The sequence below is a fragment of the Loxodonta africana genome, chromosome 22, assembly GCF_030014295.1.
Source record: "Loxodonta africana isolate mLoxAfr1 chromosome 22, mLoxAfr1.hap2, whole genome shotgun sequence".
Classification (NCBI taxonomy): Eukaryota; Metazoa; Chordata; class Mammalia; order Proboscidea; family Elephantidae; genus Loxodonta; species Loxodonta africana.
The window spans coordinates 60,122,902-60,136,918 of NC_087363.1; positions in this window are offsets into that span (position 1 = coordinate 60,122,902).

Consider the following 14,017-nt stretch of genomic DNA (forward strand, 5'->3'; position numbering starts at 1 on the left):
TTGGTCTTTTCTTTCTTTCCTGTCTTTATAATGACCTCTTGCTTTCTTCATGTAGGATGTCCTTGATGTCATTCCACAACTTGTCTGGTCTTCGGTCATTGGTGTTCAACTCATCAAATCTGTTCTTGAGATGGTCTCTAAAATCAGATGGAATATACTCAAGGCCATACTTTGGCTCTCCTGGACTTGTTCTAATTTTCTTCAGCTTCAACTTGAACTTGCACACAAGCAATTGATAGTCTGTTCTGCAGCTGGCACCTAGCCCCTGCATTCCATCTTTTTGAAAGAAACCAAACCAAACCAAACCAAACCAAACCAAACCCACTGCCATTGAGTTGATTCTGAATCATAGCAACCATATAGAACAGAGTAGAACCATAGGGTTTCCGAGGAGCTGCTGTTAGATTCGAACTGCCGACCTTTTGGTTAGCAGCCGAGCTCTTAACCACTGCACCCCCAGGGTTCCTTTTTTGAAAGAGCTTCTCTTATTTATTATCTGCCTTTCACCATAGAATGGAAGCTTCACATTGGCAAATGTGTGGGTTTTGTTCATTATTATAGCCCTAGGACATAGACCAGTACCTGATACATAATAGAGACTCAGAAAATTTCATTAAGTAAATGAATAAATGAGGTTCATATTAAGAAGCCTTTTGGTGACCTGAGGGAGAAGGGAGTCGAAACAAAAGCGTGTAGTATTCCCTCTGAGCATATTCTCCCAAACTGGTGCATTTTTAACAATTTTAAAGAAATACGATTAATATGGAGTCCCTAGGTGATCCAAGTGTTTAAGCGCTTGACTACTAGATGAAAGGCTGGCAGTTCAAACCCGCCCAAAGGTCCCTAGGAAGACAGGCCTGGCAATCTGCCTTGGAAAGATCACAGCCTTGAAAACCCTATGGAACAATTCTCCTCTGCACATGCAGGGTCACCATGAGTCAGAATTGACTTGATGGCAACTAACAACAATCAGCAGCACCGTTAATATGGAAGTTGTTAAGAATCTGATGGAAAGGTGTCTTTGGAAGTAGAAATGCACAACTGGAACCTGAGAGGTCAGACCTTGAGACAGAGAAGGTGATTAAGGACTGTTTTGTGTGTGTGAGTACTTGCTCATCCATCAGTGGTGCAAACCCTGCACCCCTCCTCCCCCCACCTCCAGCCTTATATGTACCCCCACCTCAACCTCTGCTCCCCAGAGTTTAGAATCTGGCTGCATCCCTGCACGCACCTAGCCAATTGTGTGCTCATTGGGACCTAAACCTCCTGACACCTCTCTCAGTTTTCTATCACCCCTTGTGAACTTAAATGCCCCCCAAATGATTCCATAAATAGACTAGGATCCAAATGAAAGAACTAGATTGAACTTCGGCCGAGAAGTGAGAGAATCCTTTAAATGCCAACAGGCATTGCCTTCCTTCGGCGTAACAAAGGAGTTAAAACATAATTAAGATCTGAAGGCTGATTACAAGAATGTGTATGATTATTTTTATTATTTTTCCTCTTTCTATCTTTGTGATAGGATGTGATCAACCTCTGCCATGCTCCGTTGCTTAGTAGCAGACAGAGTTTTAATTATATTCTAAAATAAGCTAAAGAACAGAAAACTGCTTTATGTCTAATACGTATATATCAAGAAAGGCATGTGACAGCATCGAAATTGCTTTAAAAGTGCCTGATAAAGCGTGCCTCCGGTAGGATTGTCATCAAAAGACCACGGATGGAGTAGGACAGTATTATTAGTAAATCTGCTACTCTGTGTATATGTCCTCCATTGTTCGTGACTCCCTGTTAGACGCTACCCAGCGTGTTAGACGCTAGAAATGAATTTTTATCCCCTGCTAATTTCATCAGAGTTTTTTTTTTTTTGAGTAGGGAAAAAAAAAAACTTTTGTCAATTCCGCTGCCAATCCTAATCCTCCAAATAGAATCCTTTTCACTCCTCCAGGTCTGTAATTCTCAAAATATTATATTTTACAATAAAAAATTAAATAATTTGTTCATTCATTCTTTTAACATTCAGCAGGGCCGTGTTTCAGCAGCAAACCCCAGAGGAGTGTCCTGCCCTCATGAAGATTATATTTTAAGGGGAGAGAAAGATAATTAATGAGCAAAGCAATGAAAAGATAATTACGGACTATAACAAGGGTTAGAAAAGAAATTGAGTATATTACTTAGGAATGGGTTCAGCTGCAAGTAACAAAAGACTCAAAAGCATCTTGGCTTTAACCAAGGCTGTGACTCAGCTAGTGTGCCTCAATATGCCTATAACATTTTTTAACGTTTGGCATCATTTTGATTGATCAATGCCCTATTCTGTCTGGTTGGCTTAGGCTCATAAGCTGAGCCTACTGCTATCTATGTTGAATATTACCTGTGGCTTAAGAAGTTTATTTCTCTTTCTCTCACATAACAGAGGGTCAGAGATGGACTCTTCAGAATGGGAAAGGTAGCTTCATTAATTCATCAAGGCTCCTGACTTATTGTCCCACCAATCTCAACACATAGCTTCTGCTTTGTGTTCTAAAATGACTGCTTGGGATCCAGCCATTACATCTGCACAAAGGACGAAGGTGAGAAGAAGCCCATGCCTGCTTCCGTTAAGGCTAATTTAGTGTTTATCCCAGTAGTCAGGATGACGTCCATGTCCATGGCTTCAAGAGGAGCTGGAATATGTAGCCTTCATTCTAGGTGGCTATGTGCCCACTGGGAAGGTAGACATTCTATCACTAAGGAAAAAGGGAGAACAGATATAGAAGGATAGAGAGTAGATTTTGCCACACAGAGAGAGGTCCCAGGCAGTGACTGGTACAGATAGGGTTGCTTTAAATAGGTTAGTCAGAGGCCTTCTCAGGAGGAGAGAATTGAGCTGAGGCTGAAAGGATGCAAGTGGTCTCATCATATGGACTGGGGGAAGAGGGTTTCAAGCAAAAAGAGCTTGTGTGTGCGTGTGTGTGTGTGTGTGTGTGTGTGTGGCCTAGCCACCTAAAGTGTACATCTAGTATGTCTTAGAAACCACCGTGAGTGGTGGAGTAAATAACATGCCAGATTCAGACAAGACTACTTACAAATTAGGGTATTAAATCACAACTCACATTACACTAACATGATTTGGTTTGGTGTTCACTGGCATAGAACTGATCGTATGGAACTAATGTGATGTTTTGTGTGACTGTCACATTAGCTATGCATTTGTTATGTGATTTTCTTGGGCGCCAGAATGTAATTCATTGGAATAAATAGAAGAGCCTAGTGGGATTAAGGCCTAAAGCTATAAAAGGGAATTTACCTTCATTAAACTTTCCCATACCGTAATTAAGGTGACATTACATCCAGTGCATTTTCTTAATGAATATCTTACAGTGACATCAAACAAAAGCAGAAATGAGTAATACTATTTATTTCTGCAGATTTCATGTGGATGAAGATCATTATAAAATAAGTGATTTTTGTCCTACCCTATCATGCAATGGCAATATCCCCTACTACAGAACACAGAGAGGGTCGTGGGTGTGTGTGTGTGTGTGAGTGTGTGTGTGTGTGTGTTTTAGGCTTTCTCTTTACTCTGCTAACTAAACCAGATGAGGGGAATTGCCACAGAGATCCCAACTACGTGTTTGGAGGAAGAGGCTCTGAAGAGTACACTTTTTCTAAATTAACCAGATTCCCCACACATTTGTGTGTGTCTAGCTAGGATTCAGAAACACTGGTGGCCTGGTGGTTAAGTGCTATGGCTGCTAACCAAAAGGTGGCAGTTCAAATCCACCAGGTGCTCCATGGAAACTCTACAGGGCAGTTCTACTCTGTCCTAGAGGGTCACTGTGAGTCGGAACCGACTCAACAGCAACGGGTTTGGTTTTTTGGTTTTAGTTATGAACGTTTGAGCTTGGCTACCAACGGAAAGGTTCGCAGTTCAAATCCACCAAGCAGTGCCGCAGAAGAAAAGCCCAGCAAAAGGCCTGGCGATCTATGTCTGTAAGATCACAGCCATTGAAAACCTTATGGAGCACAGTTCTACTTTGACACACGTGGGTCGCCACGAGTCGGAATCAACTCGATCGCAATTGGTTTGGGTTTTCGGTTTAGCTATAAATGTAAGCCCCTGTCTATATATAAAATAGTGGGACAACAAAATCACGTCTGTCCTCAAATTGTTTGAATGTGAGCTGGATTCTCAAGGGCAAAGACTTTATCTTTTTCCTTCTGCAGCTCCAACACCTAGCACAACGTTTGACACACAGTAGGTGCACACAGTGGCTAAGTGCTCGGCTGCTAACCGAAAGGCTGGTTGTTCAAACCGACCAGGTGCTCCACAGGAGAAAGATGTGACAGTCTGCTTCCGTAAAGATTTACGGCCTGGGAAACCCTATGGGGAGGTTCTACTGTGTCCCATAGGGTCACTATGAGTCAGATTGATCTCAATAGCAATAGGTTTGGTGTTTCCAGTTTAGGTGCCCAATACAAGTTTAAATGAATGAACAGCAACTCTCATTTAAAGAACTTCCATTTAACCAACAGCTCTCTTAAGTCTTTCTCAATGTATTTGGCAGAAAATCCAATATGTAACAAAATTAGAAGACAAGAAAAATCAGAATTGATTATAAGAAAATCAGTGCCTTATCGTATCATATTGTATATACCCACCTCCCTCCAGAACCCTCAGTCAATATGAAATGTCAGATACATGTGGAGAGCATGGATTGCAGTGCTCACATTCAGCTGTGCAAAACAATAAAACTTGCTTTATTTTTCTGAAACTAGTCAGTTTCTAATTTGAGCCTACCACCTCCCTCCAAGTAGGTAAAAGGTAATCTTTGTAATTTGGGGGTTCCTTTCCTTCTCCAACGGGATATGATCTAAGTTTGGAGGAGCTGTAGTAGAAACGAGGCATTGGGGGAGACAAGGTACCTGATCCTCAGCGCTGTTCTCTCTGGTCCTTGGCTCTGGGCCCATGTGAGTTCCTGGCGCGTCTTCTCTCATTCTCATTTGCAAGGTCTTTCCATGACTGGTTGTTTCATCCTTTAATTCTAGGTCTTTAGAATGGGTGTTTCAGGAATCCTTGGGTGGTGCAAATGGTTAAGATCTCGACAACTAACCAAAAGGTTGGCAGTTCACGCCCACCCAGATGTGCCTCGGAGGAAAAGCCTGGCGATCTGCTTCTGAAAGATCACAGCCTTGAAAACCCTATGGAGTTTTACTCTGACACACGTGGGGTCACTAGGAGTCAGAGTCGACTCACCAGCAACAGGTTTGGTTTTGGAGAGTGGGTAGTTAGGCCGTCTAAGGTCCCATCTGCTTAGGTACTCCAGCAGTCTCTTCTTTCTGGGATATTGCTGCATCTCCAGAGACCTACCCGGGAACAGCCTCATGTCCTCCCTGTTCTAAGACCCCCTAAAGACTACTTGGAATTTTTGCTACCTGCCAGGCTTTGGTCAAAGTACCAGCACACGAGGTCCATCTCTCTGGTGCTCACCAGCACCACTGTTCTCACGGTTCTCCTCTAAGCTTCTCTTCTTCCCTAGAGGGGGGAATCTTTTTGGAGTCTGTTAAGGGAGTCTTTGTATCCAAATATTTCCCCTATGCTATGAGCCTTTCCTATTTCCCTAGAAGAGACTCTTCTACTTTCTGAAGGCACATCCCTTCCCTGAGTTCATGAGCACAGAACAGTTGAGAGTCACGAAGGTGTGGATAGAAGGATGAGGCTAAAATACTGAGGCAAAGGTTGGCTATTATTACAATAAGAACATTCTATCACATGAGTTTTCAGTAGGCATATACAGCTGGAGTAAAGAAAGGAGGTATCCGGTAGGATTTGGGGTGTGGATAGTAACAGGGGATGCTGCCTGGGGCTCCATAAAGAGCAGCAAGGGTTAACAGAGAGACGCTGTAGAGTCCAGAGCCCAGGGGTCAGGGTTAGTCAGAGTTACACAGCCATCAAGGAAGACCAGGGAAAGGAGCCCTGGTGGTGCAACAGGTAAGCACTCAGCTGCTAACTGAAAGGTTGACAGTTCAAACCCACCCAAAGGCTCCACAGGGAGAAAGACCAGGTGACCGGCTTCTGTAAAGATTACAGCATAGAAAGCCCCATGGGGCAGTTGTACTTTGTCACATGGGGTCAATATGAGTCACTACGACTTAATGGCACCCAACGAGAAAAATTAGGTGCCATGGATGAACCAGAATCAAAAATATGGGAGAAAAGTTTTTTTAAAAAGCCAGAAATCCTTGACTCTCCTCCCATCCAGAGTGGAGTCTAGTTCTTTTGCCTTGAATTTGAGGGCGTGTGACTGTTTCCATCAATAGAGTAAAGTGGAGGTCATTTTTTTCTGACTTCGGAGGCCACGTCAGGAAGGCCGCACAGCTTCTGTGTGGGATTTTTGGGACATTCACACTTGGATTGCTCCCTCTGGGAAACCAGCCACCAGACTGAGAGAAACCCAAGCCTCATGGAAAAGTGGGTTCCTTGGTCAACCACTGCAGCTGAGCCAAGTCCCTGAGTCACACCAGTCAAGGCACCGGCCATGTGAGTGAAGGAGCCTGCCAGTGATTCCTCGCCCTTGGCCACTGAGTCATACCAGCTTCTTCCCAGCCGATACCTCAGATATCATGGAGCAGAGACAAAACCAGCCATTCTGGCTGTGCCCTGTTCACATTCCTGACCCATAGAACCTGTGGGCATACTCAAAGGTCTTGTTTTCTGCCACTATTTTGAGCCATAGTTATCTATTATTAAGTGCAGCAATAAAAAAGTAAATCTTCAGAAAACAGAAACAAGAAAAACATTGAGAGAGTAGTGGGCTGGAGTTGCCCCACTGCTAGAATGGAAGTCCAGTTCCTAACAATAATAATTCAGAAAACCAGCCTCCACGACACAGTGATAACTAATGTGTTTTGAATGTTAGCCTGTGACAGCACAGGTACTTTGGCCACATATTAACTCATTTAGCCTCACACCCCTTGGAGGTAGGGGGTAAGGAATACTACTTACCGCTGTCTTAGAAGCGAGAACAAGCAGGTCAAAAGAAGCTGTCTTGCTCAAGGTTGAAGGCAGTGAGTGGAGGGTGTTGGCTTCAAACTTGACTGCCTCCAGTGTCCATGTTCTTGGCCATATTCTACAGCCTGGTGTGGCCCAGGATTTGTGTGGGCCCTGTAGAAAAACTTGTTAACTTAGAGAATGCTCTATTAGCATTTTTCATGAAAGGAAAAAAAAAAAAAAGGTTGGCCTTTTCCCTCGAAGAGCTGTATGTGAAAGATAAAGAAAAACGGAGTTTGATGTCTTACACCTTTTCAAACACTTGTTGTTAGTTGCCATTGAGTCAGCCTCTGACTGATGGTGACCCCATGCACAATAGGCAAAACGCTGCCTGGTCCTGGGCCACCCCCACAATGGGTTGCAGATTGGACCTTTGTGATCCATTCGAAGTGCCAACCTTTTCATTAGCAGCCGTAGCAATTAACCACTACGCCACCAAGGTTTCCTTGTGATCCATAGCATTTTCATTGGTTGATTTTTGGACATTGATGGCCAGGCCTTTCTTCCTAGTTCATATCAATCTGGAAGTTCTGTTGAAACATGTTCGGCATCATAGCAATACACAAGGTAACACTGACAGACGGGTGATGGCTGCTCGTGAGGTGCATTTTAAAGACTGTCCATGAATAAATGCAGTTGGGATTTTATAGCCAATAACTAAGAAATATTAACAAATATAATAGAGTTATTTTTTGACAAAGAAAAGGCAACCATTATTGAAAATAAAATTGTGGTACAAACACAACTGGAGAGAAAATAACAAAAGCCACTAAGTATGGACAATTACAGAAATAAGTGCTTTTGATTTTTTTCTCTCAGTGAGCTTCACATCAACCCTCTGAGACAGGCATTTTTCCTTCCATTTTCTAGATAAGTGAACTGAGGCTCAGAAAGCTTAAATGGTTTGCCTGAGGTTACGCAGGAAGCAATAGCCCTTTCTAACTCAAAGCTCCATGTTCTATCCATGGCTGGTGTTTTAAAAAAACAAAGACAAGCAAGCTGCCAACTTTAAAGACCCAAAGTCCCTTTCACAAGGCTTTCTCCTCTGCAGGATAACACATTGGCTCGATGCAGGATTACAGTTAGAGGATCTCATAAGCCAATAATCTTTCAACAAAATTTGGAAGACTAACATCAGAATCTCACTTTTGAATTTATAAAAGAAAAGTAACCTTAACAACAAAAAAGGATACAGCTTATTATTTCAGAATAATGGGTAGTACTTTAAACTAAGCACATTTAAGGTCATGGAAAGCTCAAATTATTATTCTGATCTAACTTTGCCATGAATACGTAAATATGGTGCTTTGGACAAGCTTTATCCCGTGGAATGGTGTTTGGGACCCAAGTGTATAGTTGACTTCAATAATGTTTTTTGTTTTTGACACAAGTGTGTGTGTGTGAGTACACACGTTTACTGAGTCCTTGTGCATGAGTAGATGTGCAAGTAGCCAGAACAAAACAATACATCAATACTTCTGGCGAATTTATATTTTAATTAGTGACTCGGGATACATCATTACTGACTACAACCGAACTTTTTAGTTAAATGCAAAGGCCTAGATATTAAATAAAACCAACATCATTATTGATGAAATTTTAGAAGCGCTTTGTGCAAAAAACACAGTATTTAGAAAATGGAGCTTTATTGTGATATTATAATAGCTAGAGTTTTGGGGAAAATCTGTCTACCCTAAAGCAAGGGAACCCTGGTGGCGCAAAGGTTAAGTGCTTGTCTGCTAACCAAAAGGTTGGCGTTGGCCGTTTGAACCCACCGGCAGCTCCTCGGGAGAAAGATCTGGTCATCTGCTCCCGTAAAGGTCACAGCCTAGGAAACCCTATGGGGCAGTTCTACTCTGTCCTATTGGGTTGCTATGAGTCGGAATGAACTAAATGGTACCTAAAAACAACAAAACAGCCCTAAAGCAACTATTCTCAACCCTAAAACAACTTCTCACGTGTTTCTCCCTATCTTCTAGCTCCAACTAACAGCTTGTCTTTTCTGAACCCTGAGTCCCTGTTACAAGAAACAAGGTACTAGTCTGATCTCTGCCCCAGAAGAGCTGTGTGGCCTTAGGGATGTCAACAAACCTGTCTGAGTCTATCTCCTTATCTGTAAAAATGATGAGCTTTTCTTAACCCCACATTTTTATAAACTAAAGACTCTCATACCCTGTCCCTCCTCTTACGAAGATGCATTTTCTCACTCAAGAAGTGATTGCCACACATTTCCCCAACAACCAGATCTTTCCTGTATATATTAACCAGCCATTTTTCCTTTTATTAATAAACATTTTAATATTATTTAATATTACTTTTTCGAATATACACCTCTCTTATAAATACACACCTCTAATTTTTCTCCAAATTTTGAAATTCCGTTAAGAACATAACAGGTATTCGGTAAGTATTACTTGGTTCCTTACACGTGGGCATCCATTTACTCATTCATTCCAAAATATATTAAGAACCTCTTATGTCTCAGGTTCTGGGCTAAATTCTAAGAACACAAAGGAGAAAAGTGTATTAACAATTGGTAATGAAGTGTCCTACCTCCAAGAGGAATTACTGAAAGGCAACTATGTCTTCCTATATTCGTAAGTTTACTTTACAAATGGAGTTTCTGGGTAGCGCAGTGGTTAATCATTCAGCTGCTAACCAGATGGTCAGCAGTTCAAATCCACCAGCCACTCCTTGGAAACCCTATGGGGCAGTTCTGCTCTGTCCTATAGGGTCGCTACGGGTTGGAATCAACTCAACCGCAGTGAGTTTTTTGTTTGTTTGTTTAGGTAGTGCAAATGATTAACAAGTTAATGTGCTCAGCTGCTAACTGAAAAGTTTAAACGTTTGAGCCCACCCAGAGGCACCTCAGAAGAAAGGCCTGGTGATCTCCTTTCAAAAAATCAGCCATTGAAAATCCTGCAGAAAACAGTTCAATTCTGACACACGTGGGGTCGCCATGAGTCAGAACCAACTTGACGTCAAATGGCCTTACTGCAGGAATGCCATGTAGGGGGGATTAACTTTTAAAATACAGTATACATTTTGGGGGGCCACTTAACTGTGATACTGACACTGGGTCAAGTAACACACCTGACAGCATCTGATTTGGTGGGAAAGTTTGTGAACCGGATACAACCTCCCTCACCAATTAGATCTGAGCAGGAAAAGAGATTTTACTTGTAGAAACACCTCTGCCAAGAACATTCTTTTGTAAATTGTGAAGCCATATCCAGACCCAGAGAAAAATACTGTGGTAACTGATTAGTAATGGCAGCCCAGGAAGTGGAATCAGGAAGCGGTGATTTTGCCACCACTGAGAAAGATTTTCAAAGGCAGATAAAGACTCTCATGTCACGTTTGGCTCAGAAACACTAGTAGAAATGGATATTAGCAGAGAGAAAGGCGATGTTAGACATAGCTGGGGCAGGATCCTGATTACATGATACATTTCTAAGGAAACGACTCCCTTCGGGGGGAGCAGGAGAAATCTGAATTTAGTTAGGTGTTCCATATCCCATAGCCCCCCCCAAAAAAAACAGGTAAGTAAAATGCTGTCATAAGTCTCTTTTTCTATAGTGAATCGTAGCACAGACAACGGCATCTGTGTTAGCTGCATTGCCTCTTGAATAATTTTCAATTTTGTACAACGTGTACGTGTATAACACTACATTCAGAAGTCCCTCATCTGAAACTAGATATGATTAAAGAAAAAGTTCAGCTGACTACAAAAGAAATAAATATTAGATGCTGTTATCCAGTCTTTTACAGTAATCCCAATAAACAGATAGAATCTGCCTGAAGGTGTCACTCACCAAAATAAGATACACATCCCATGGTTTTTTTTTTTTTTTTTTTGCCTCCTGCTATCACAAAAGAACAACTGTATCTCATAAGCTTTGCTTAGAAAACATACAGAATCCTCAGATAGCTTTTAAATTCTAATTCAACTATTCTCATCCAAGCTACAAAAGAGAATTTAATTTGTTTTCGCTTAAGCAGAAAAAAAAAAAAAAAAAACATTAATTTAGATTACTTGCCTAGTAAGGCCAGTAGGAAATAGTGAAAATCCTGGATTAAAATCACTGAAGAAAAAGAAGTAGAGGAGAAGCAGCAAAAGGAGGAGAAAATTAGGACGAGGAGGAAGAAACATTTCTGACTTTTAAGTATAAAGAGTAGAGCAGCTTAAGCAAGCTGTTACCGATGGACTTCCGTATACAGGCCTGAAATAAGATAAGCATTTCTTTCCTTTTCACTTACAGTCCAGAGATGAGAGACCCAAGGCTGGTGGGCCATATTTAACATAGGGCATCTGTCTCTGGGTCCAAGGAGGCTATTTCAGCTCTCACTCTTTCCTAGCCAGTGTTGTTGTGGTTGGTAGCTGCTGTTCAGTAGGCCCCCATCTCACGGCAACCTACGGGACAAAATGTCGCCCAGTCCTGTGCCATCCCCATGATCGATTGTGCATCGACCCTTGTGATCCATAGGTTTTCACTGACCGACTTTTCAGAAGGAGTTTCCCAGCCCCTGGAGTATAGAAGTGACTGATAATTGTCCCCTAATATTCATGTCCTCTTTTTCTTCTAGTAATAGAACACCCTCGGTTTTAGCTCAATACATAACCACATTGCCGGGTTCCACATTTCCCAGCCTCCCTGGCAACTAGGTGTGACCATGTGACCAAATTCTGGATAACAGGATGTGAGTAGCCCTCCATTTCTTACTTCCTACTGGCTAGGAAGGGGGGCAGCATGGGTTCAGTGGCAGAATTCTCGCCTTGCATGTGGGAGACCCAGTTAGATTTCCAGCCAGTGCGCCTCGTGCACAACCACCACCCGCTGCCAGTGGAGGCCTGCCTGTTGCTATGACACTGAACAAGTTTCTGCGTAGCTTCCAGACTAAGAAAACCCTGTGGACCACAACAATCCAATCCTGTTGTGCATGAGGTCCCCATAAGTCAGGGGTCAACGTGAGGGCAGCTAACAACAATAACATCTAATCACATTTTGTTTGGTGGTTGGTGGGTTGGTTGGTTTAAATAAAATCGCATTCTTACTGACAATACAGTGGCAAAATTTGTCCAGCCTTTGTCTTTTAAACACAAAATATGAATATTGTGTATACAAGTGACAGAAAACCAACTCATATTAGTTTAAGGAAAAAGGAAAAAACAAAACCAAACCAGAAATGGGCTTCAAAGGAAATTAACAAGGTATTGTGTTAAGAAAATACAAGTGGAGCTACCCTACTACGGGGAGGTCTGTGTCATCTTCTCCGAGGAGGTAATGTTTAATCTAAAACCAAAAAATAAGGAAACAACTATTGGAAAACCAAAAGGCAGCATGAGCAAGGGGGAGGCCTTTTTCTCAGTTTTCAAATTTGCCCTTTTCCTCCCTTCAGAGGAGCTGACTCTAGCCCAGCTCCATGGATGGAAACATGATTAGGTGTGGCCAGTCAGTGTGTTCCATCTCTCCTGGTCTAGGGATAAGCAAACTGGTCAATGTGAGTCAATGACCCTGGGAGGGGAGAAATGCTGTCTCCACAGGCTATTTGATAAACTGCAAGTGTGTGCTCAGGGCTGCCTGCAGCCATGTGCCACCTCATAGGGAGAGTCTGCCTAAGAATGAAGTCAACACAGAAGTGAGCAGAGCAGAGTAGGAGTAAGAGAGAAGGCAATTAATTCATGAAATAGTCATTTCAGTATCTGAAGTTGCCATTCCTAATTTCACAAGTTTTGCCATACATGAAACAATGTGGTGGTGGTTGTTGTTAGTCGATTCCAACTCATGGTGACACTATGCACAACAGAAGGAAACTGCCCAGTCCAACACCATCCTCACAATCTTTGCTATGTTTGAGCTCACTGTGTCAATCCATCTCATTGAACATCTTCCTCTTTTTCACTGATTCTTTTCTTTGCCAAACATGATGTCTTTCTGCAGGGGCTGATCCCTCCTGATAACATGTCCGTGAAGCCTGACTATCCTTGCTTCTAAGGGTCATTCTTCCAAGGCAGATTTGTTCGTTCTTCTGGCAGTCCATGGTATATTCAATATTCTTTACCAACACCGCAATTCCAAGGCATCAGTTCTTCTTCTGTCTTCCTTGTACATTGTCCAGCTTTTGCATGCATATGAGGCAGTGGAAAACACCACGGCTTGAGTCAGGCACACCTTAGTCCTCAAGGTGACATCTTTACTTTTTAACACTTTAAAGAGTTCTTTTGCAGCAGATTTGCCCAGTGCAATACATCATTGGATTCCTGGACTGATGCTTCCATGGGTGTTGACTGTGGATCCAAGTAAAATGAAATCCTTGACAACATCAATATTTTCTTCATGTATCATGATGTTGTTTATTGGTCTAGTTGTGATGATTTTTGTTTTCTTTATGTTAAGTTGTAATCCCTACTGAAGGCTGTAGTCTTTGATCTTTATCAGTAAGTGCTTCAAGTCCTCTTCACTTTCAGCAAGGTTGTGTCATCTGCACAACGCAGGTTGTTGAGTCTTCCTCCAATCCTGATGTTACGTTCTTCTCCATATAGTCCAGCTTCTTGGATTATTTCCTCAGCATACAGACTGAATAAGTACGGTGAAAGGATACAATCCTGATGCACATCTTTCCTAATTTTAAACCATGCAGTATCCCTTTGTTCTGCTCAGACAACTGCCTCTTGGTTTATGTACAGATTTCATGTGAGCACAATTAATTGTTCTGGAATTCCCATTCTTTGCAATGTTATCCATAATTTCTTATGATCCACACAGTTGAATGCCTTTGCATAGTCAATAAAACACAGGCAACGTCTTTCTGGCATTTTCTGCTTTCAGCCAAGAGCCACCTGACATCAACTATGATATCCCTAGTTCCACGTTCTCTTCCGAATCTGGCTTGAATTTCTGGCAGTTCTCTGTCAATGTACTGCTGCAACTATTTTTTTAAATTATCTTCAGCATAATTTTACTTGCATGTGATATTAATCAT